Raw genomic sequence first — 24,157 nt, forward strand, 5'->3', positions numbered from 1 at the left:
GAAATGCCTTTGGCTGTTGCAGATATCCGGCTGTATGCCTATCCGCTGCATATGAAATTCCTGATGATGCATGCAACGTATAGGGAATTACACGTTGACCCAGGTAGAACAGTTACACACTCCCTTAAATATGAATACACCTGTGAACCTTTTCAGTCTGTTATGATAAAGCAGAGAATGAGGAATCAAGTTTTGCCTTGCTCTTGCCATAAATACACTGCTCTGGTCAAATTTGCTGATTTTTTTAATGTTCTCTTAGTTTTGACAAAATGAGATGATCACAAGTTCATTTGATATGATTCCATGTTCAACTTCGTGTTGGGCAGTTTGGTGACAGGGACACAGTATGTTATAGTGGGAAAGGTACAGGGTAGGAGCCAGAGACTTGGGTTCAAATCTCAGATCTTCAAGGGATGACCTTGTAGGAGGAGTTAAAGTCTGAAAGCCTACCCGCTGGGGTCATCCTGAAGATGGAGTGAGATGCCTTCTGAAAGGCACCTGGGCTGGTAACTTTGGACGAGTGATGCTGTCTCCCTGATCTTCAGTTTCCTCGTTTGTAAAAAGAGAGATAATAAATTTCACGTTGCATTAGGCTAGGATTACAAATGCAGACCTGCATGCACTAAGCTCAGGGTGCAAAAGGGAGCTGATTCTAGCTCAGCCAAGTCTAACGTGCTCTCAGCCCTCCAGGGGCTGGTAATCTGATGGGAGATATGGGAGGCACCAACACCAAATGAATCAGGACACAGCATCTGATTAGTCCTTAGCAGCACAGAGACATACTAGGTTTTGTTCAGCCTGGAGAAGATACCATTTAGAAAGTGTAGAAGAGGTAAGGCCCCATGGGGAAGGGAAAGCTGAGTCTGGAGAGTCCTTGAAGGGCTTCAGACTTCATAATGAGATTCTAACAGAACAGGGAAAGAATGCTTTCCAGGAAATGGAACAGCACAGGCAATGGCAGTGAAGTGGGAAGCATACAGGAACAACTGAACGGGGGGTCCTTGTTGGGAAGCGGTGGGAAGAAGTGTGGGTGAAGCAGAGTCAGGCCATAGGGTTCCTGGATGATACAAGTAGGGGCATCCCACAGAGAACCCCAGGGTGCAACAGTGGGGTTTTACAGTGGTAACTTTCAATAGATCCAGCTAAGCCTGCCAAAAATTACTAGCAGCTCCATCTCCCAGGGACAGTTTGTGCTCTCTTCATGCAAAACTTACTCTCTGTCCCCTCCTCTCTGGTTTCAGAGAGCATTGTGGTTTCTCTCCACACCAGCTTAAGCACTGTGTAGTCAATTTATAGTTTACAGGGATTTCCCACACACCCATATATGTTTTCCACTGAGGTCTGTACTTTTTCCTAGACCCACCCGAATTCCAGAGCCAGGCCCACTTGCATGCCAAGTTCATTTTCTTCTTCTTTATCACCTTCTCCTCCTTATAATACATAGGAGATAGTTACTTTTTTAAATGTGTCTGTGTATTTTTAAACAGAAATGAAAGAAGAAACTCCAGAAGAAAACAATGACAAGGGTAATTTCTGATTCAATTTGTATTAACAATACTTGTTCATACAGGCAAACCCAGCAAGTGAGTTTTTTCACTGTTGACCACTGTTTTTTCACATTGCAACTCTTGCTTATGAAAGTTTGATGCCTTTTATAAGTTTTTTTTTTTTTTTTTTTTTTTTAAAGCTTGCAAGTTTTTAAGGGATAGACTCTGGCTCTGGAATTCAGGCTTTCTTTATAAAGTAAGTTTTGTTTTGTTTTTAGAACAAAAAGAACGTATAAAAAGGGAATCAGGTCCTTAGGAAGGAAATCAGGAATCGTTTTGGTCATTTTGAGAATGCTCATTCCCTACTGATACATGAGATAGAAGACAGAAGTGCTTTCCACAACACTTTCACAAAAAATCATGCCATTTAACTTCCTTGTTATCCTGTGGTAGGAATTACCCTGCCTTTTGCAAATGAGAAACTAAGAGGTTGAATCACTTGTAGAGGATCCCTCAGCCCACAGGTGGGGACGCCAGTCCCAGCGATTCTACCTCCAAGATGAACCTTTCCTTCACCAGCTGCCTTAAGGACAAGCCTTGAGCTCAGCCTCATCCTGGGAAGAAGGAGGGTGGAGAATCAGTGGGATTTAGTTTCCACCTGGGATAGGAGGAGGCCTGGTGAGGAGTTCTAGACCACATTAGGAGAACGAGCTCTTCTATGTACTGCAAAACCTCAGGCAAGTGACCCAGCCCCTCCGAGCTTCAGTTTTCTCAGTGATACTGGGACATGAGGTCAGACTAGCTTCTCTGAAACCTCTGAAACCTGACGTGGAGAGAGAAGTAACCCACCTCTGTCTATTTCCCATATGCCTTATAATGTGCTAAGAAATTGAAGCTCAGAACATTAGTGCACCTTTCCCAAAAGCACCGCGGCCAGGAGTCTGCACACCTGGAATTCACATCCAGGAAGGTCAGATTCCAAAGGCCAAAGTCTCTTTCCATGAGACCAGGCTGCCTCTCTCATTAGAATGACCTTCCATTTGTCACGTTTCTACCATTACTTGTCAGGGGCTTTTTCTCACTCTCCTCCCACCATTTTTTTTTTTTTCAGATTTTAAGTACTCTTATCAGATATTTGTTTTCTCCTATCCAAATGTTTCCAAACTGTGTGTTGTTACTCATTTGACTTTTGCTAAGAAAATTTAGGCTGTAGTTTTTTTAAGAAAAATCCACCTACATAACTTTCAATACTAGTATAACGCAGCACTTCCCTTTTTGCTGAAGTTTGGCTGAATCACAGTACAGCACTGAAAAAACAGAAGATAGTCCCAGCCAAAGAAACTTTAAACTGCAGGTAGGTTCGAAGTCGGTGGCAACTGATTGTTCTGAAGAAAACTGGCATTGCTTCCTTATTCTCCTGCTTTCATTATTACTATTTTTGTCAGATCCTGTTTGTGTTCAAAAGGTTGCCAGTCTTATCAAAGGATAAACTTGAAAAATATTGCTTTAATCATTGCAGCAATTAGCAAATAACTGCATTATCTTTCCTTTTTTATTATAAACATATTCAAGAACAGACTTGTAGTTTAGTTGTAGTTACTCAGAGCTTCTCAGAAAACTGAAGCTGGTTGCTCATAAAAACCAGGTATTCAACCTGTTCAGAAGAGGCCTGAGTTGCTGGAATCTTCCTTCATGTCTCCAGTAATTATGTGACTACAGGAACAGATGTAACCCCCTCTCCAAGCTAAGCATATACTTCTTAAGTCTTGATGGATTTAACTGAGTGAATAACTCAGTTGACTTTGAGGAGGAAGGGGAATGGGTTTGTCAAATTTAGCAAAAAAGAGCATGAGAAACATTCACCATTAATAGGCTTGAAGGCAGCCAGCTTCCAGGACCCTGAGAACTCTGCTCTGCCAGCCAAATGATAATCTCTCAGATCCTCTCACGCTTTGCATCTGAACTGAGTTGGCAGGGTGATACCAAGCCTTCCTCTATCACTGGTTCTTCCCCTTAACACCCTCCATCTCCTCTTCTCTGATATATGAATCAAGGGTGGTGCCATTAACTGTGTCTCCTTCAGAAAATTCCTCCTGTCGGTTACTAGTGGGTCAGCAGATTCATTGGTCATCTATCTGCCTCTCTGAGAGTTCATTCTCCTGCAGTGTGGTGGGTTTTTCTTCTTCCCCATCCTTTGTAATTATGTTCCCCAAGGTCTTGTGCTCATCCTCTTTTATTATATCTTTCTATTCTCTCTTGGCATCCTCTGAGTTACCCTACTGCCCATTTAGAGTCCCTTGATGTTAATCAGTGCTCACCAACAGCATCTCCTCAGGGATCCAGTCTCTGTTTCCAACATCCTCTGGAATGAGAGCAGTCCAGAACTGACTCATCCAAAACTGAAGGCATATTATTCTCCCTAAATCCAGCTATATATCCTGATTTTTGTTTCCTAACAATGGCGTCCTCATTCTCACCTCTCCCTCTTTAAGCAACTTTACTCCTGTATCCAATCAGTGCAAGCCCCAGATTCCACCTGCTGAATCCCCCTTGCACAGGTGTCTCTCCTGCCCCTTCCTACAGCCACCACACTGGTCCAGGTTTTCTTTCCTTTCACTGAGTCTCTCAAAATGCCCTCTGAATTAGTCACTTGGTCATCACTACCAGACTGTTTTTCAGCTCAGGACTCAGAAAACCAAAATATTCAGTGACTCCTCATTGCCTATGCTTAACTTTCATCTCCTGCAGCAGAGGCTTAAGGTTGTGGCTTCTAGAGATGGACAGCCTAGCTTCAAAGGCCAGTTTCACCCCGCTCTGAAGCCTGTGGCCCCAGCATGTTCTTAACCTCTGCACCCTGCTTTCCTCATCTCTAAAGAGATTAGTAAGAAAGTCTGCCTGTGTGAGGATTAAGAAATACTTAGAGCCATGGAAGACAGTGTGGCGATTCCTCAAGGATCTAGAGCCAGAAATACCATTTAACCCAGCAATCCCATTACTGGGTATATACCCAAAGGATTATAAATCATTCTACTATAAAGACACATGCACGCATATTTATTGCAGCACTGTTCACAATAGCAATTACTTGGAAGCAACCCTAATGCACATCAATGATAGACTGGATAAAGAAAATATGGCACATATACACCATGGAATACTATGCAGTCATAAAAAAGAATAAGTTCACGTCCTTTGCAGGGGCATGAATGAAGCTGGAAACCATCACTCTCAGCAAACTAACACAAGAACAGAAAACCAAATACTGCATACTCTCATTCATAAGTGGGAATTGAACAATGAGAACACATGGGCACAGGAAGGGGAACATCACACACTGGGGACTGTCAGGGGGGTCAGGGGCTGGGGGAGGGATAGCATTAGGAGAAACATCTAATGTAGATGATGGGTTGATGGGTGCAGCAAACCACCATGGCGCATGTATACCTATGTAACAAACCTGCACATTCTGCACATGTATCCCAGAACTTAAAGTATAATAAACAAACAAACAAAAAGAAATACTTAGAGCCCTGCCTGGCCTTTCAGGAGTGTTCAGCACTGTTGGCTGTTGGCTGCCAGCTTTGTCCTGACTGTGGCCCTCACTCTCCCATTCTTTCCTTGCAGTAAGCTCAGCCCCTGTGCACACTGCTGGCCTCCTACACCCTCCTGCTGGTGCACGTTAACTCCCGTCACCCTCCTGCTCTGACGGCTTCTCCCCGTCCTGACCCTGGAAGTCCTCTTGTTCTGCAAGGCACATCTCAAATGTCCCAGTGCCTCTTACAATCATCCCAAAAGGATCTGGTCTTTCCCTCTCTGACTTTCCCTGGAACTTTGTCAGGGTCTCTCATGTCAATGTCATCACATTCTGCTGGGCACTGCAGCCTTTCTTGTGCTTTGGGTGTTTTTCTTTACAGTTTCTCTACTTCCATGTCTTCCTATCCACACCTCCGTCCAGCAGCAGCCTGGAGGCTCCTTGAGATCAAGGACTAAGTCTTCTCCACTTTTATCTTCTAAATCCACATAAGACTGACCACCCGGCCTCCTGCAGAGTAAGCCCTTGGCAAGAGTGTGCTTGGTGAAGATCACTGAGGGTTAAAGTCTGACTATCCAAAATCTGAGTGAGAGTTGATTTAAAAACTCATTAAATATACATTTCTACCAACCACAGGGTTAGCAAATCAGACCATTTCTTCAGATACTGAAAACTAAACAAAGTGCTGTGCAGAAAGTATCATTTAGGGAACATTCCCAGGATATTGGACTAGACGGGTTAATATTCATAATTATAAAATTCATGGTTAAATGTACATATCCTCATGCAGCCCTAGACTCTGAACGTCATATACTGGCATAAGCTGCTCCCAGCTGCAACGAAATGCACTTGACCATAATCACAGAAAAGTGGCCCTTTACAAGTTTTAGTCCTATAATATTTCATCTTTAAAATGGGCAAATGTTACAAAATTCTCTCAATTTAAAATTTAAAACACATTCAGAGCCAAATACCTTTATTGCCACAGGTATGCTAACACAAGCCAGATCTAGACATAGTGTTTGAAGGAGACTGAATTGATGCTAATTTTGTTGTTTTCTGCATTTGCTGCTCCATAGATCAAATTACCCCTCTCTAGCCTGGGATTGCAGTATATTCTTCCTTTTATTTTTTCACCTTGTTTTCTTCCTCAGAATCAAACTTCCAGCCCACACTCCCACACTGAACCCTGCTGGCTCTGTATTTACTTTTCTGTTTTATTTCAAGTTTCTTCATTTTCTTCTTTCCAAAATAACCTGCATGTTTTCTATTTTTCCTCTGTTGGGTTTACACAACTACTATATCTTAAGCACATGGTTCCCTGTTTCTTTTCACTCCTTAATAAGATGTCTCCCTCCTTAATAACCTCACTTACACAATTCTAGCAGCCAATGTGTCACTTTGCAATGTTCACCAAGGGAGAGAACACACCAGTTAGCCATTTTCACACACACATATTTTCAAAAGACTTCAGATAAAAAGGTCTCTGCTGTGCATTTGCAGGACGAGGTAGATGTAAGTTCATGGTGAAAGTGAAGATGTAATTATAGCAAAAATTATGCTTTTCATGTCAGTGCATGTGGATTCAATACATATGGCTTGAGGAATACCTTGGGCCATGCACTGAAAGCACAAAGAAATAATTACGTAAAATCTCCATTGTCAAAGAGTTTGCAGCCCTGTAGGGAAAAGGGACAAGTAAGCAGGATGTTGTAAAGTGGGGCCAAGCAGGGCGAACCAGCTATCTCCAGGAATGGGGAAGGCATCCCACAGAGGGTTCCCAGCCCAGGCCTGATGGATCAGAGATTATTCTCTTAGGCTAGTGCCAGACCTGAGTCTAAGCCAGTGAAGAAAGTTTACAATCTCAGTATAAACAAATTATACATAAAGAGGTATAAAAGGTGAAATAAAATTTAAAAGATCCACAGAGGAAAATGGACATTGTCTTTCAAAAGAATTGTAAAATATAGTGCACGTAAAATGACATTCAGTGAGTGCCCAGTTGATTCCTAGGTTCAAGTAGGAAGCTAAGTTAAGTTCAAATGTAGTTAAGATCTCTATTTAACGTTGAGCTCAAAAGTAAGATTCTGCCACTGTGGATCTGTGTGCATTTAATTGTGATTTTTTTTTTTTTTTTTTTTTGAGACGGAGTCTTGCTGTGTCTCCTGGGCTGGAGTGCAGTGGCCAGATCTCAGCTCACTGCAAGCTCCGCCTCCCGGGTTCACGCCATTCTCCTGCCTCAGCCTCCGGAGTAGCTGGGACTACAGGCGCCCACCACCTCGCCCGGCTAGTTTTTTGTATTTTTTATAGTAGAGACGGGGTTTCACCGTGTTAGCCAGGATGGTCTCGATCTCCTGACCTCATGATCCGCCCGTCTCGGCCTCCCAAAGTGCTGGGATTACAGGCTTGAGCCACCGCGCCCGGCTTAATTGTGATTTTTAAAAATAGATCAGATTTATGTAAGTAAATGTTTAATCAAATGGCCTTTTTGAGATTAACTCTTTTTTTTCTTTTATTTCATGATGTGTGTGTGTATGTATCTTTGTAAATTCACTTATATTCTTTCAGGAATAAGGTGGATATGAAGAAACAAAGAGAAAGAAAGTAAAAAAAAAAAAATTCTTTGGGGCTGACTGTAAGCAGCCACTATGCAAACCTGAAGGCTGGCCGGTCACATGCAGGGGTAGTCAGGCCCCGGTAGTACAACTTACACCTAAATGGAGCGTGGACATCACACATGTTCTTTCTTGGATCGCATGATGCCTCGCCACCCCACACCCATCACACTTAGCCAAAGCATCCCCAGCGGGGTTGTGTGAAACGTTAGTCAGAGCAGGGAACCATAGTTGTGGTTCCTCCAGGGAGGAAGTGGAGGACAGTTCTGTGGTCCAAAATGGATGAACAACTCAGATTCAAAGTTAAAGAACGTCTTTGCTGCAGAACTTCTTGGGGTTTTTTTAAATGTTAAGGATTGCTTTGAAGGTTCAAGAGGGGCCTAAACTAGGAAGGGTTTTCTGAACGTATTTGAGTGCGGACCTTCTTATTTCTTGCAGGGATGGAGTTACCAGGACCCTCACAGGACTCTGCTCACCACAGAACTTCCCAGGATAGAAAGACAGTGCTTTGCTGTCAAATTCAACTGTGTTTCAGGACACTCCCTCCAGCCTTCTGACCAGCAGAATCACCCCAGTCCCCCGACTCCTGAGACAGGAAGTATAGGGTCAGCCTCTGAGAGTCCTCCCCCGCTTCCCAGGCAGCTGCATCCTGGTGGCAATGGAGTGGAGACTTCACCTCCCCTTTCCCTCCTCACAGCAGCTTTGGCCTGCCTGGGAGAAGCTAGCCTTCTTCTATTCATAGGGCCCAGGAACCAAGACACTGAGTGTTTCTTAATCGGATTATCACAGCATTCCTGTTGATAAGAATCAAGTCATGTGACATTACATCCAACTCTTTTTAAGGAGTGACGTTAAGATGTCAATGTCGGCCAGGCACAGTAGCGCATGCTTGTAATCCCAGCACTTTGGGAGGTTCAGGTGGGTGGATCACCTGAGGTCAGGAGTTCAAGATCCTCCTGGCCGACATGGTGAAACTCCGTCTCTACTGAAAATACAAAAATTAGGCAGGCGTGGTGGCAGGTGCCTGTAATTCCAGCTATCTGGGAGACTAAGGCAGAAGAATTGCTTGAATTTGGGAGGTGGAGGTTGCAGTGAGCCAAGGTCATGTCACTGCACTCCAGCCTGGGTGACAGACCAAGACTCCATCTCAAAAAAAAAAAAGAAAAAAAAAAATGTCAGATATCAATGTCACTACAACATCACTTTTTAAAAACACTGTTTAGAGGACAATTGTTTTGTGTGCACGTAATTTTGTGGTTTTTTTGGCGGAATCTTGCTCTGTTGCCCAGGCTAGAGTGCAGTGGTGTTATCTCAGCTCACTGCAACCTCCTCCTTCCAAGTTCAAGCTGTTCTCCTGCCTTAGCCTCCTGAGTAACTGGGACTACAGGCGCCTGCCACCATGCCCAGCTAATTTTTTGTATTTTTAGTAGAGACGGGGTTTCACCATGTTAGCCAGGATGGTCTTGATCTCCTGACCTCGTGATCCGCCCGCCTCGACCTCCCAAAGTGCTGGGATTACAGGCGTGAGCCACCGCGCCTGGCCTGCACTTAATCTTTAATATGGACTATAAGTCAAAATTATAGACTTGAAATATGTTAAACAAGATGTTCAAAATACCACACCATTGTATTCTGATGTTGTTGACATTGGGATAGCCTCTCTATACCTACACAGTCAGTTTTGTTATTAATGTCCTAGCTAAATACACACCCACACTGCCTTCGTTACTTGTATGTATATGTCCGTATGTAATACAGCTCACTGTCCATGTATCAATTCTTTCCACGAACTTCTAACAATATAAAAAAGACAGGGCAGGGTTCCCATTTCTTAGTATTCAGAGCATGCTGGTTGCAGCACCCAGGTGCTCCAGGGTTCATTACATTTTCTTTACCTCCTAGCAGACATGTGGGAATGGCATTGGTAGGAAGAGTACAAATGATGCCAAATTTCGTGAACTTTCAAAGCAAAGGATAAACTTTTCAAATTTGTCCTTTAAAGGTTGGAATAGATATGAAGGATAACTTAGGAAATAAGAAAGCAAGATTCAGGGAGCTGACCTTGCATTTTTTGGCAAAGAGGTCAAAGATGAAGCAAGATATCAATCTGCAAATATTTGAAAATGTAAACATCACTGAGTGAGAACATTATTTGTCCTGGTAGGCATGGGTTTAGCCAACATTTCTACCAAGAAATGACACAATTAACTGCTATCAAAAATTGGAAACAACGTTAATAGAAACTAAGGAATAGAAAGGAAGCCTTCTCACCAGAGACACAGATATTCCACTGGGGCAAGCCCTCAAGTCTGTTCGAGAAGATGCTTATTATTCATGCATTCAGTACCATTCTAGGGTCTAGTGGCACAACTAGCCTAACGTTCTTTAAGTTTTAAGTTGGGGGCTTCTCAAGTGGAAAAAGTGCACAGTTAATTTCAGTACTCACATACTCTACCATAGGAAATGCAGTTTTGATAGCATCTTACCCTTGGGCTGAGATATGACCAAAAGATTCAAGTACAAGGACCTACCTTTCATGGCAAGGTGCCAATGAAGCGAGAAATATTCTAGACAGCATTGAGATCAGTTTTCCATGTATCACTGATCACTAGATATGGATAAGCATGATTGGTATTTTTTGCTTATCATTTTTCAGTTATTGAGAGGGCAGCCAGCAGCTAAAATTTACATAAATTAATTCAACCATTCATCCAAGAGACAAGTATCAGGCCTTTACTATGTATGACACAGAGTGAATTTACCAAGAAGTTAATGAAACTTCAGCTTCAGGATTCCTCACTTGCTCAGGTCCTATCCAAATCCTTGTACCTAATAGTACAGTCCTAATTTTGCATTTGTTTTCTGTAAAGAAAGCCCCCAAATTGTGCAGTCTTAAGGGTCCATAAAATCTTCATCAGCCTCCAGTACAGACACTAGAAAAAATGCACATCAGTTCCATAGCCATCCACCCGACACCAGGGCAGCTCCGACTGAAGCAGGATGCGAGTGAAACCAAAACCCAGGCATCCTAAGAATCGCACTCCCTGCTGTAGTGTTCCTTCTCTGCATCACCCTCGTTTTTGTTTGATGGCCCAGAGGTGACTCTGAGGATTCGTGTTATCTGTAATCCCAGGGACTTGGACAGGCTCAGGATGTCTGAACTCTGAATGAGTGAATGAGTGGCCAACACAGCCGCTGTGACTTCTGGCCAGGCTACTACGAGAGGGCCTGCTTGGTTGGTTCAGTGTGGATACCTACACATTGACTGCTCTGAATTCGAACTGCGTGGTAGAGACAGAATCAAACAAAACCTGGGTTATTCTGTTGCTAATTCTTTCCAGTGCTCCCTCTGCAGGTCCTCAGTCCTCAGGTAGTACAGACATGCCCTTCCACTCAACTGCTCCCTACTGTAAACGATCGGGTGGCTGGCACATGAGTGTTTTGTATCAAAACGCAAACCTTTGTCCTTCTCCTGCATCTTCTGATGTGAGCATGATCATGTGACCCTGATTCATCTTTGTATAGTGGCTAAAATATCTGGAATTGTGTGCTTTAGAATTTTACTTCTAGAAGCACGAACTGTATTCTGGAATTAGGTCAAGTGTGAACTTCTGGATTCAAATTGGATGGTGGTGGCATTGGTTTATTGATCTCTTCTCTAGTTAAGGCACAATGCCCATCAAGACAAATGCAGATACACAAACTCCTCATGGAGCTCTGACCTTTCCCTTGTGAGAATAGCACAGGTGTTTCTGATTGAAATTCTCCCTGGGAATGTGACAGAATTCACTATGTGTATTCCAGTTGCATTACAATAAGTGGAGATCCCCCTGCTATCATCTGAATTAATCCAGAGACGTGTTCCAGAGGCTACACTTGTCAAGTTCAACTTTCTTGCCTGGCCTTTTTATCAGAAATATCTGTTCTCTCATTTTTTTTCTTTCATTTCAACAGAGTAATATTTAGCAAATAAAACTTCTTAAATGGAGAATCGAGGACATAGAGGGAGAGAAACTAAGTTATAACTTATAAATAAAGGTTCCAAGAAAGAATTTGCATTTCCTAAATGTTTATAAACCTTATTTATAAATTATAACTTAGTTTCTCTCCCTCTCTGCCCTTAGTTCTCCTTTTAAAGGTGGGAGCAGGCTCTTTGTGTTCCTTTGGGGAAGATTTAGCACTTCTTAGATTGCTTGTCTCTGGAGCTACTACTGGGTCACACTGCTCCGTCACCTGTCTGCAAAACTGGCACCAGGAAGTTACCTGAGCCAGGTGTGTTGGATCAGACCTGTCTCCCTCCAGGGCACTGCATCCTTGAGGGGCATAGAGTAAGGCCCACCCTTGGTTCACTTTGTCCTAGATCCAGACCTGCCTGGCCTTATCCCACCATCAACTGCACCAAAAGTCGCACTCCTGAAGTGGCTTTTATGAGATAAACGTAAAGGACAGAAAAGAGAGAAGATAGACAATAACCTCTGACTGACTTGCCTCTTGTATTTGCCCATGAATAAGCAACAAACTCATCTTTGCAGACATAGAAGTTAATATTAACTCATGTAATAGCTTTCTGACAATTTTTGGTGTGAGATTATTTTTACTTGAAAGAATTAAAACAACACATTTAGAGATACATGATTTAATCTGGGGTGCAATGGTTGAATTGTTGCAGGGAAAAAAATAACGATAGCTGTATGACTTACATATTAAAGACTGACGAAAATGATTAGGGAGGTGTATACGCCCTCAACATGCGTTCCCAAGTACCAGTCATTTACAGCTTTGTCGTGCTTACAGCTCAGTCTCTGGACTGTTAGGTTGGCTCTAAGACTCTGACGCATCTACCACACAACTACATTTCATAAGCAACCCTGAACTCTGAGGCAAAGTATGCAAAAAAGTTCGTGGGTTGCTTTGAGTCTCTGAATAGATGAGAGGAGATTGGACAGGAAAGGATATTTCAAGGATGTGGCATGTACTGATTAAATCTGAATAACTTTGCCTCTCTATTCCATGTCTAAAGTCACATATTGGTGGGTTTTCTTGTACCAAGTATGTCATTGTTATTCAGGTATATAATTGCGCACACACACATACACACACACGCCCCAAGAAAGCACAGCCCTTTCGAGATTTCCTCGATGCAGAAGCAGAGTGAGGCTGTGCTGAGCCTTGTGGGAAAGAGCCCGGAGACCTGCTTTTGTTGGCTTCTCAGGTTTGCTGGCATATGCAGCCTGGGGTCTTGCTCTCTTTCCCCCCAAAACACTGGCTGTCTGCACTGGTGAGAAGTGTGAGGAGAGGAAATTGGGGAAATAAGACTTTCTGTAAAATGACCACAACTGTTAGTGGGAGGAAGGAGTGGAAAGATGGAGAGGGGACGTTTTAGAAAAATGTGTTTTCCTTAAGCAACCAGAATCACAAAGTTCAACTAAGGCAATTTCTCTAAAACCCTCAGACTATTTATACATTTATTTAATTCAGTGAAGAAAGGTCTGTTCCGTTATTTGATGAGCGTTTCTGACATGCTGCTACCGACAATTTGGTTAAACTCTCCTGCTCTTCAGTATTTTGGGAAGACTTGCCTTGTTACCTCTGGGTGGATGGTCATTTATTATATTAACAGTTAGAGAAGGAGAAAACGTGCTAAAAAGTAAAACCCTAGAAGGTATGGAAAGAAAGAACAGAGCCCGGGAAAGCTGTGTGTGAGGTAAGTGCTTACTTACTTAATTACTCAGCTGGAAGTGTCTCTGATACTGTATTTAGTTTTCACAAAATGATGGTATTTAAAAATGTATTATAGCTTTATGGGACACTTTTCTTTTGATTTTTAGGACAATTTTAAATAGGAGAGAATTTGTCACCTAAGGCTATTACTACTGATTGTTTCATATTTGTTTAAACTTTCATGAGAGGACAAAATAAGATAGGATTGGGGATAACAGTTGATCATGCATGAGTGTGAGTGTGTGCGTGTGATCCTGAGGTTGCAAAAAAAATAGATATTAAGAATCACTTGGATTTTTTTTTTCAAAATCCCTCTTACAGGTTAAAGGGAAAAAGATTAAGATATGTTCAGATAAAAATAAATCTAAACATTTGAATTAATGGTACACATTTTTGGTCTTTAGTTTTCCAGTTAAATACTACATTCGTTGTAAGTTTTCTAACCTGTGGGTTAAAGAAATTATGAGGTCAATAAACGTCTATTGAACAATAAATTCTTATTTCCTTCAAGCGACTAAATGCGGAAGTACAGAGGAGACAAACGTTGGCGTTACAGGAGCAATGTGGAAATTTCACCCAGTATAACATTTATTAGCTGAGGATAGTCTAAACTCTCACGAAATTACACACAGATTAAAAAACATATTAATCATGGGTCGTGAACACAGTTCATAATGTTTCCAAAGTCAGGATTGTTTACATTCCATACACCTACCACAGAAAACTTACATAACTTTTCTTATAAGGATAGGTAACAGATTTTAAAATATTCCAGCGAGGTTTCGCCTTACGGCAATCCAAACTGATTTCCCCACTGACAAAGCAAAGTAACTGCTTCAGAATTAGCCAAAGAACTATGCAGTCGCTGAAAATCAATAACAAACTTGCTCTGACAGACCCTTGCAAAGGGAAGTCGGAGTAATTCTCCTGCGAGCTAGACCCCCGTAGACCCACAGCAAACAAGACAACATCTGGATATTGTTTCACGAGCAAGAATAAAACACTTTTTTTATCCCATCATTAAGTAAAATCCCATTTTCCACATGCAAACAGCACTTGTAAATTCCCCCAGATAAGCACGGCCGTCTTGAATGATTTAAATAAGTTTTAAAAGAATCAAATGTTTTCATTACCTTTAGAAGTAAAGTTTTTCAAAAATACCTCCAGCATGCCACATGCCCCAGAGCTGACATAAGCACTGTGTACCTCTTACCTGCAAAGACGGAAGAGTGCAGACTCCTGGCTGGATGGGGAGTTATGTCAAGTCAGAGAAATGCTCAGTCCTGACAGGTTGCCTTGGGAAAGATAGGTGTTTAGGGTTCCTCAAAATGAAGAAAACTCTCTCACTGTTCACTGTCAGTCAAAAACAAGTTGGTACAAGTTTGAGTAAGAATTACCTGGAGGAACTAAAGAGAGAAAGAAAGAGATTGGGAGACATTGGGCAGAGGAGGGAGGGACAGGGAAGGAGGGAGGGAGGGAGGAAAGGAGAGAAAGTGAGAGACGGGGGGGGGGGGGGGAGAAAGAGAGAGAGAAGGAATCTGAGAAAGGAGACCATGATGTCAGCATGTCTTAAGGTCTTAAGGAAATCTACAGACCAGCACAGGATTCTAGTGGGCATCCAGTCCAGGCTCTCCAAACACCTGTGCGAAAGAAAACTGATGCCTTTTTAAAGAATGCCAGTTAATCTTTGAAGAAACTTGGGCCATTCTTATCAAAGCTTTTTTAAGGTCCCTTTGGCTAAGTAAACTATAAATAAATAACCAGATTACCTTTTCTAACAATCTCTCCTTTATCCCATGTTTTCTTTTTCTCTTTCCTCTCTCCTCCCCAAATGAATATTGACAAAACCTGTTGCCTCCTGGGGGAATCAGAACGAACCCATACAGACTATACCTATATTAAACATACTTAAGCAAAGTGCCACAGAGGGAAACTCATGTTTTTAGCTCAACCCCCTTATTGAGCTGATTTTTCTCCCATCACCCCTACTTTCCCTGATTATTATATATATGTGTGTGTATGTATATATAAAGAAGCTGAATAGACACGGGCAAAATTGGGTTCTTCTGGATCATGGAAATTGGGCTTGGGGATATGTGTTGGAATCTGGGTTCCAGCATTCTTGCATAGTCTGGCATCTTTATGAGAAATGGTCAGAATTCCATCCTTGAAGCAGGCTTCCAATGGAAGATCTCTGGAAGCAGAAGCAGGAAGCTTCTTTCGGGAATGAGGTTATATGTCCATCCTACGCAAAGTGACTCTTGCAGCCACCACATCAAGGGAGGCCAGCCCAAGGCTCATGTGCTCTCCTGGCCTTCTCATAGCCAGAGTGCATGGGGACCGTGTTCAATCCTAAGAGATGGAATGGATTTTTCACAAGTACTTCCCCTAGAGAGAGCCCTCTACACTGGTCCAAAGGCAATGCCAAGAGACACAAAGGGTTTCTTTCCCATGGGAGACAATGATACATCCACACGTCCCCTGCCCAGCCAGGCACCTCGGTGGGGCCAGGCCACTGCATCTGGTTTGACATAGAGCAGACAGGGTGAGGAACACCTTGCTTCTGTTGGAAATGAATGATAACTTCCTCTCATCAGAGTACTGGGCTCTGCAATTCACCCCAAGTGCAGCTGCTGCTGCTCTGGGTGCTTGAACTACATGGGAGCTGGAAGGGATGGGGTGTCATTCTGCCTTTAGGAAGGAAGGGCTGAGACCTCCTCATTTTCTCCCCCTAATCATTCCATTTCTGTTTTCCCAGTGGAGATGGTATGCCTCAGTCTCCTTCTCTTTTGCCCTTTCCCTGGAAGCAAGAGACTCCTTTTCAGCCTGGGAGCTTAAATGGTGGCCCTGGAAAGCAGACACTGGGCTCCCAGGGGTTTAGGGCAGGAGGATGAAGAAGCCACACAAGATTTGGACTTCTTAAAGCTGGTGCAGCTTTACTCCAGCAGTCTAGAATCAGATAGTTCTCCCGCGAGGATATGCTAAAAGCCTCACAGAAAACGGGTAAGCACAGAGGTGAAGAACGATGAAAGAGGGAAAACTGAGAAGTAAAGGATCTGAGTATATACCAGCTACTCAGGCGGGATGATTCGCAGGGGCTATTTCCTCGGCCTGGAATGGTCCCCTCTGGCCTTCATTCACCGAGCTGACTCATTGTTCAGGTCCTAGCCCGAATGGCACCTCCTGTGGGAGGTCCTTACCTGATCTGGTCCCGATCCAACTCCGTGCCCCAAGACTCCCTTTTGTTGTGTATCTCACTTACCACTGCCTGAAGCGGCCCTAAAGCTTTTCCGTTTACCATCTGTGTTCCAGTCTAAAGCTCAATGGTACCTGTCTCGTTCACCAAACATCTTTCCAGCAATATCTGGCACATCATAGTCCCTCAAAAAATATGCATATTTGTCAAGTGGGTTGATAAAAGATTACATATGGAAGATATGATTTGTTACCATGGAACTTTAGCTATCTCCTTATATTTAATCTGTATTTCCAGCTTCAGTTTTACTTAATAAACTAACATTTGAACACCTTTTTTCAATTCGTAAAACACTGCCAGAAATGTTGTTAATTCCATGCTCAGACCAAAATGTAGGCTTGATTAGTTGTATTTTAAGGGCAAGGAGATGGAAGCCAAAGAATGTAAGTGATTTGTGCAAAGTCACACAGCTACAGAGCTGTTTTGAGCTCTTTTCAGAAACTTTCAGTCCATGCATTTTTCATCATTGTACATTTTTCTTAAATTCTTATATTTTGAGCATACATATGCATGCGTAGCTTCTTCTCAGCATTGAGTTACACACTGCATGAATTATAACCATAGTTTAATACTCCTGGAAGTTTTAGTTCTTGCAGGACCATAAGCAGTAGAGCAGATACTCATTTGTAACAATCTTAAAGATGATGGAAGGAGAAAATGAATCCAGAGTAGTATAAATACATTTTAAAGTTTAAATGCTACGACAATGTTCTTGATTTTTGGTGATGTTTACCTGTTTTTGTTACTTTTCATTTGGTGATATGTCAACAATTAGATTTTGAGTCTGTAGATCTGACAGTTTACCAAAGGAGATGAGACATTATAAATGTATGACTGCAGGGTTGAGCGGTGAGTGGGGAAATTCTAAAATGTGCGTCTATGTGACTTCTGTCATAAAGGCTGGGCTTTGTTTAGCATGCTTTAACAACTGAATGATCTAAGTATTTCTGGAAATTTCTGAAACTGACTAAGGGAAATATGACAAACTGTTAATCCTGACAAAATAATATTTTCTACCATCCAATCTCTCTCTCATCCAATGAGTAAAATCTGTTTCACAATCTGGTTCTAAGGAGTAGAGCGGGAAATCTACTGTATAAGATTACATGAAATAACATAGCTAATCATTTCACAATTGAACATGGTTAATTTTACTGACCTTTTGGCTGAAAATAAAAACAAATATAAATGACTGTTCGGCAAACTGTGTTTCTTTCTTTCTGCTCCCCCACCCCCATCTCCACAGTTAACTGAAAGAAATACTCTTACATGTGTCAAATTTGCATAGAAAATACATAGAAGTCTGAATCTTTCTACAAAGATCTGAAAAGACATCTGAATACTGGGCAGAAGAGTTAATAAGAACCAATTTTTTCAAGAGAACTGTTTCCCAAGAATAATTTCCAAAAAAGAAAAAAAAAATTGCTATAATGTTTCCAATCCTCATCTTGGCTTGAATCAAGACATAAAAAACCTTAAAGTGTGATGAGAGGGAAAAAAATATTTTTACCTTGGAATAAATTCTATTTAAGTTGGGTTAGATATGGAGCTATTTATGGAAGCTTACAACAGTTCTTAAAACTTCATTAGACTCTCCCGTGAATCTAGCAGCTTAACGAGCCCTCCACAGGTACAGCATGATATGGCCAGCTGTCTCTAGTTTGTTCTCACCATCCTTATCCTAGAGGTATTGAAAATGATCCCTTGAAATATAGGTGAGTCTTGAAGAATAACGTGTACCCATTGCCAGACCTCACAGGCCAGAGGTGAGGACCTACTTGCCTTTGGGTCTTTCTAGCAAGAAGCTTGCCCTAGGAAGCCACAAAATTAAAATCTCATCTGGGGTTAGATTATATGGAAGTAGACGTTGAAACAAAAATGCACACGCAATTTATTAAAGTAGTACTCCCAGGAGGAACCCAAAGTGGTGTGGGGAAAGCAAGTCAGCAAGGGAAGAAGCCAGGGTACAATTTTAGGACAAGGACACGACCCAGTCCCTGCCTAATCCTGGGGAGGGAGTTCTGGAGTGAAAACAGCATCCTCGGTAAGACAGCTGGGCTTCCGTGATGCTGCCCATCAGTCTTTGACTGAGAGTAGAAAGGAAACATGCTGTTTCCCAAGGGCTCTGGCTTCCTGCATCCACAACGGAAGTGGAAGCGACTCCCATAGCCCAAGGGCAATCTTATGAAGATGGTGGTAGGGGCAGCAGGCTGTTAAAATTAATACACACACAGAAGCACCAGAATGGGCTCTCAGAAGCAGTGCAGAACATTCACAGGGCTTGGGGCAGACTCCCAGCAGCACTGGCTACGACAGCTAATCCTGTGAGTGCTGGAATGTTTTCCAATCCATGGTGCGGGTGCTGTCACTACCCCTAACCATCGCTCCCCACTCCCTCAATATTCCCATCCTCCTCTACTCTGTCAGTTTCCCAATTGTGATTGGGAAATCGTGAATTTCAGCACTAAAATGTGGAATTCCATTTAAAATGCACGAGATTTTATTATGCATATGGTCTTTTCCTCAAAATGCCAGGAGAATCCTAGCAGGCCTTTCTTGTTACTAATAGAAACTTTTGTTATTGGTATCATGTCAATTTAGTTTGATTAGTAACTAAATCAGATGCCTTCTCTTTGCTGAGTTCCAAAGACCCTCCAGTTCCTAAACTGGAGTAAACTGTATAGTTCAGAAGAAAGATGGACAAATAGCTAACCATGATATAGTGTGGTAAGTGTTATAGGACCATAATATTCTAGAAGCCCACAGGAAGGGGAATTGACTCTACCTGGGAGTTTGAAGGTAGGCTTCCAGAGGTGGGAACAATTGAGTGCAGGCCACAATATTTCCATAGGTGGAGACAAAGTAGGGTTGTTGACATTCCAGGAAAAATGAAGAGCAAATAATTAAAGATTATTTAAGTAAAGATTAAAAGAGCCAAGTGATCTGACCTCTGGGACAGCTTAGCAATGTCACTCTAGCCTTAGCCTCATGGATTTTAGACAGCAAGAAATCACAAGAAAAATGGCTTTGGTTATAGAATCGCCTGTCTCCTCTTGTCCCTTAGCTTTCCCTTGGGAGAAGCAAATGGGGCTGAAAGCAACCTCCAGCCTCCCACTGGAGGCTTCCCCATCTTCCCACCACCTACCACCCTCAACACAAAGCATTCCTCCTCAGGAAGACATGGAAGCTATTTTATCGAAGTTCTCCTTAAATGAGATGGTTCAAAAATTATCCAAAAGTGCAAAACTTACTTGATAAAAATGTTACCTTCAAGTCATCCCTGTGTAAGGTGACCAACGATCCTGGTTTTCCACTGACTGCCCTGGTTTTAACACTTAAAGTCCTGCATCCTAAGAAATCCCCTACTCGCTGGCAAATTGTGATGCTGGGTCACCCTATTCCTCTGTGTGTCCTCAGCTCTTTTGAAGTCGGCTGTTAAATGTAATAAAAAATAACTGGAAAATGAAAGCATTAATACAGGCCTGATATCCTAATTTGTTAGCACTGAGTGCACATTTGCCACGGCATCTGTAAAATCTAACTTTGTCAGGAGGGAATGTATATACTTAAAAGTTGGATGCATGAAGTGCCCGACTCGCTCTATAAGGGGCTCCGTATGGAAGTGTCCTTGAAACTTCTACTGCAGTTAGTTGGTGATTCTAGGTCCCTATCAGCAGCATGGCTTCAGAATTGAGGAACTGTGAAGCAACCGCTGACATGAACCCAAGGGTGATCTGGTTTCCTCTTGCCTTATTCAAATTGAACTTTATTCCTTTACTGTTGTTGGTACAACCTTACACCAAATGTTAAATACACACCGTTTGTGCCTGGTTCACCTCAGACAGGCTTTTACCAAGTGAACTATTTTGTGGCAATTCCTGTCAAAGAAGGGATATGATAATGACTGTTTTCCACCGTTGACACTGTGGGCTGGCAAATAGAAAAGCAGTATCTGCCAAGCATAGTTACCTTCTCCAGCCCACTGCAACCAGAGAAATCCCGCCTTGCTTTGAAAGCCTCACCGGATCATTCAGCAGGCAATGTGTGGCGTGCTGGCTTGTATTACCCCCACCTCTTCTATTGTTGTCTTATTGTGGTTTAACTTTGAATCAACTGTACAGGGAGCCTCCTAGGCCAGATGGTGAGGTATGTGTACCATGGACCCCATCTCTACCAGGTGGCCAGACACATTGTTTACATACAACAGATTGACTTTGAACCCAACACTCCAAGACCCACTTTACAATATTTGAAATAGAATATTACAGAAAATGCGATTATCACCCTGAATAATTTCAAAGATCAACTGGGGAAAACAAAAGTAGTGATTCATTCTACATTTCCTTCCATTTTCAATTTTAGCAATTGGTGCTTGATTGATGATCAATCACACATTTTAGCTGTAAAAACAAATCACCGAGCCAATGGAATATCTGCCTTTCAAGGTGACAAGATCAATGGACAGGCCAGGTGCTTGATTCTACCTGCTGGATTCAGGCACGTCCTTCATCACCAAGTTCCATCAAACTGTCTGAAGAATGTGAACCTCCAGATCCCTCCTGTCCTGATATTTGTTGCTATGACATTTCAATTCCTGAGCATAGATCAGGCCTCTTTCACCCTTTTCCAAGTTTAGTTCTTGGCCTCTGGAAGAGCTAGCTGGGTGCACACTGCACGTTTTATGGCCCTTTATTTGCTCCAGCATGTAGTGATATTATTAGGCTATAACATCCTCATTTGTAACATCCTGAACCACTTCCCTATCAATCCATATAGTTTATCCCTCTAATATCCACACAGAAGAATGTCATTCAAACCTTAATTCTGCACCAATACCCCTTTTTCTACCTGGCATCAATGCAAGAGGGCCTAGGAGAAGCCCCAGGTCTCATCTTTGGTATTTATTATTAGCAGGAGAACTGGGTAAACAACTAGGTTTTTCACTTTGGGAGCTTTCCCATTGCAAAATTGTACCCTTTTGCCAAATATTCTAGTTATTGTGGAAAAACTGAGCAATGCAAATTGGCTAAGTTATGTAAAGTGAAAGATCTCAGCCGAATTGTCATAAAAATCTAAGAGACTTCACACTGAAGGACTAGCAGGAGTACAGAAAGAGGGTGTTGTGAACTCAAACTCTCGACTATTAAATCCCACCTATTCCTTATCAGCCCTAGCAAGGCGCAGGGGCTAATTCAACAAATATTTCCTAGAGAAGCCACAGCAAATATATTAAGCTAAAAATGAATTTGAAGAGAAAGTTGTCCAAGATCATCTTATTCCATCATTGCGTTTCAGCTTATCAAATGCACACGTAGAGATGACGGAGACTCCAGCTGAAAAAGAGATGATAAAGAGTGCCTAATGACAGGGTACTGGTTTTTCTTATTTTTCTTCTCCTTGACTGTCTGACCTGAAGAATAAAAGCTAGAGAATTATGACTGAGCCAAGATCAGGCTACTGAAGTTGAAGTCATACATACAGCCTTCAGTTTCCTTGGTGTTTAACCACACCTATACAGACTAGACATGCAGCGACTGTATTTTCTTTCCTTCTTCATTAAGAAAAATTCCTGGAGTTGTTTCACCCCCATGGATTTATTCCTGATCACATGCTGGAGAATATTTCCTGTCTGTCATTCATTCTGTTCCACTGGCTTTGGTTTGCCCTTGTGGTTACCCTAACTCAGAGTGAAAGTTGAGTTACGACTGAAAACTCACCTCTGCTCACTTCCCTTCTGAAATCTGTGTGTACTTAGTAGGCAGCAGTAAATCTAAAGGTGCAGCCTTACCATTTATCAATCAGTAAATAACATATATCACCTAGTACACACATCAGAAAGAGTACTTGGGTTATCAATTTAAACAATCATTGCAATCTCTTGGGCAAACGTCATTACGTTTTGTTTTTCAAATTGCTCAGTTTTTCAAATTGGTATGTCTTATCTTGCCAGTCAAATCTCATTTTACAGTGTGGACACCGACAGCAAAATTGAACTGAAGTTGTAATTCTTGCCTTGGGACACTGAATTGTTACAGTCTTTCTTCCTGGCAAGGAGTAAAGTCCATTGGGGGTGTGAGGGAGAAAAGTAGGTTTGGTCTTAGCTGTGGATTCAAATTCTAGAGCTGCTACTTACTAATTCAAAGACCTGAGGCAAGCGGATTGACTTATCTGAGATGGTTTTGAACTGAGAAAAACAGTTTACCTCCCAGGGTCCTTACACAGTTTGGAGAAGGGAGGAACACACATGCACCACGTGTGTTCTGTCAGAAGACATCAGGGAATGAAGTTCCATGGTGAGGGGCCAAGGTGGCCCATATCAAGGTCCTCTTCCTTATGGTTGCACTCCGACAGGGAGCTCCCTCTATTTTACCTGAAAACTCACTTCTAGGAAGGATCATGTGCAAAGTCATCTTATAATATGGGAGTTCTCATCTCCTCTCATGTTTGAATTGTGGGACACAGAAGCCATGCACTTCAGTTCCTTCAAGATCTGCTGTTTTCACTAGAACGTATGCAGAGATCCTGAGCTGCCTTAAAATATCTTAAACAATTTGCATGCCCTCGAAGTGCCGCTGCACCTCCCAGGGAGAGCAATGTAGGTACTAGGCTTTTCTGAATCTTATTCTAGTTATTTTATTGTCCAACCACTTGAATAGTCAAATAGTTTAGATTACTTGAATAAATATAATTTAATTAGTTTGTTCCTAGGAAAGCAAGTTTTATCATGCCAGTTTTCCTGAAGTGCCTTGCATCGTACTGATAAGCTATAAGGTTTGTGCCACTTAGTTAACTTTCTTGGCTTTTATAGGATGTATGTATTCCCAGCAATCAAGTATGAGAATCTATCTCCTATCTTGGTTACAGAACTTAACGAAATATTTGTCGCTGTTCAGATACCCCTTCTGTTCTTCATTTGTTGATGAAGTGCTTATACCACCTGACACTGAATCGAGTACCAGATATAATTTCTGTGCTGCTGTGTGAAGGTGCAAAGATATGTCTGCTATTTGCTGTTCCTTGTAATGTGGTGTGCTCTTACTAGCAATAAGTTTATTGCTAATTGCTAGTAGAAATGCACCTGGACGGGGTGAACATAGCTCAAGTTTGGAAACAATAACACTTGTCAGTTCACTGAGTCCTAGAGATGGAATTTTAGTTCAGTTAACAGGGAAGCCCACGCCAGCAAAGTACTTTCTAGTGTTTGTTTGGTGTTGGAATTCTTCCTCAGATTGCAGTGAGTGGAGTGAGGTTGGGAGGCACAGGTGATGGGAAGCTTCTTTCATAGTTGCACGCTGGACCATGTGAATGTTTATGGGGAACATGTGAGAACACAGAACCTAGGCACAAGCTGAAATAAAAATGACAATACTAATGCCAAGCTTCCATCATAAGGCTAACCTTACATGTGGCCATGAAGAACATATGGGCATAGAGAGTAACAGAGAATTCTATTAACTTCAGCATTTTATTCAATCAATCCATCTACTTATATATCCATTCATCTATCTACCTGCATATGCATGCATGCATGCATCCATCCATCCAT

At 42.1% G+C, this 24,157-nt stretch overlaps 1 protein-coding gene across 2 annotated transcripts in view; it reads right to left on the reverse strand.

Annotated features, from left to right (window-relative positions):
- KCNJ15 (potassium inwardly rectifying channel subfamily J member 15) overlaps nucleotides 1-24,157 on the reverse strand; it is a 75,782-nt gene that overhangs the window by 33,460 nt on the left and 18,165 nt on the right. The window contains exon 2 of one of the 2 annotated variants that reach the window (XM_023191647.2): nucleotides 14,569-14,708. The exons of the other annotated variant lie outside the window; for it this stretch is intronic. The gene's annotated coding sequence lies outside the window, so the exon portion shown is untranslated. The remainder of the gene's footprint in view (nucleotides 1-14,568; nucleotides 14,709-24,157) is intronic. 2 annotated transcript variants of the gene reach the window in all.

This window comes from Piliocolobus tephrosceles, chromosome 19, assembly GCF_002776525.5.
Source record: "Piliocolobus tephrosceles isolate RC106 chromosome 19, ASM277652v3, whole genome shotgun sequence".
NCBI classification, from domain to species: Eukaryota; Metazoa; Chordata; class Mammalia; order Primates; family Cercopithecidae; genus Piliocolobus; species Piliocolobus tephrosceles.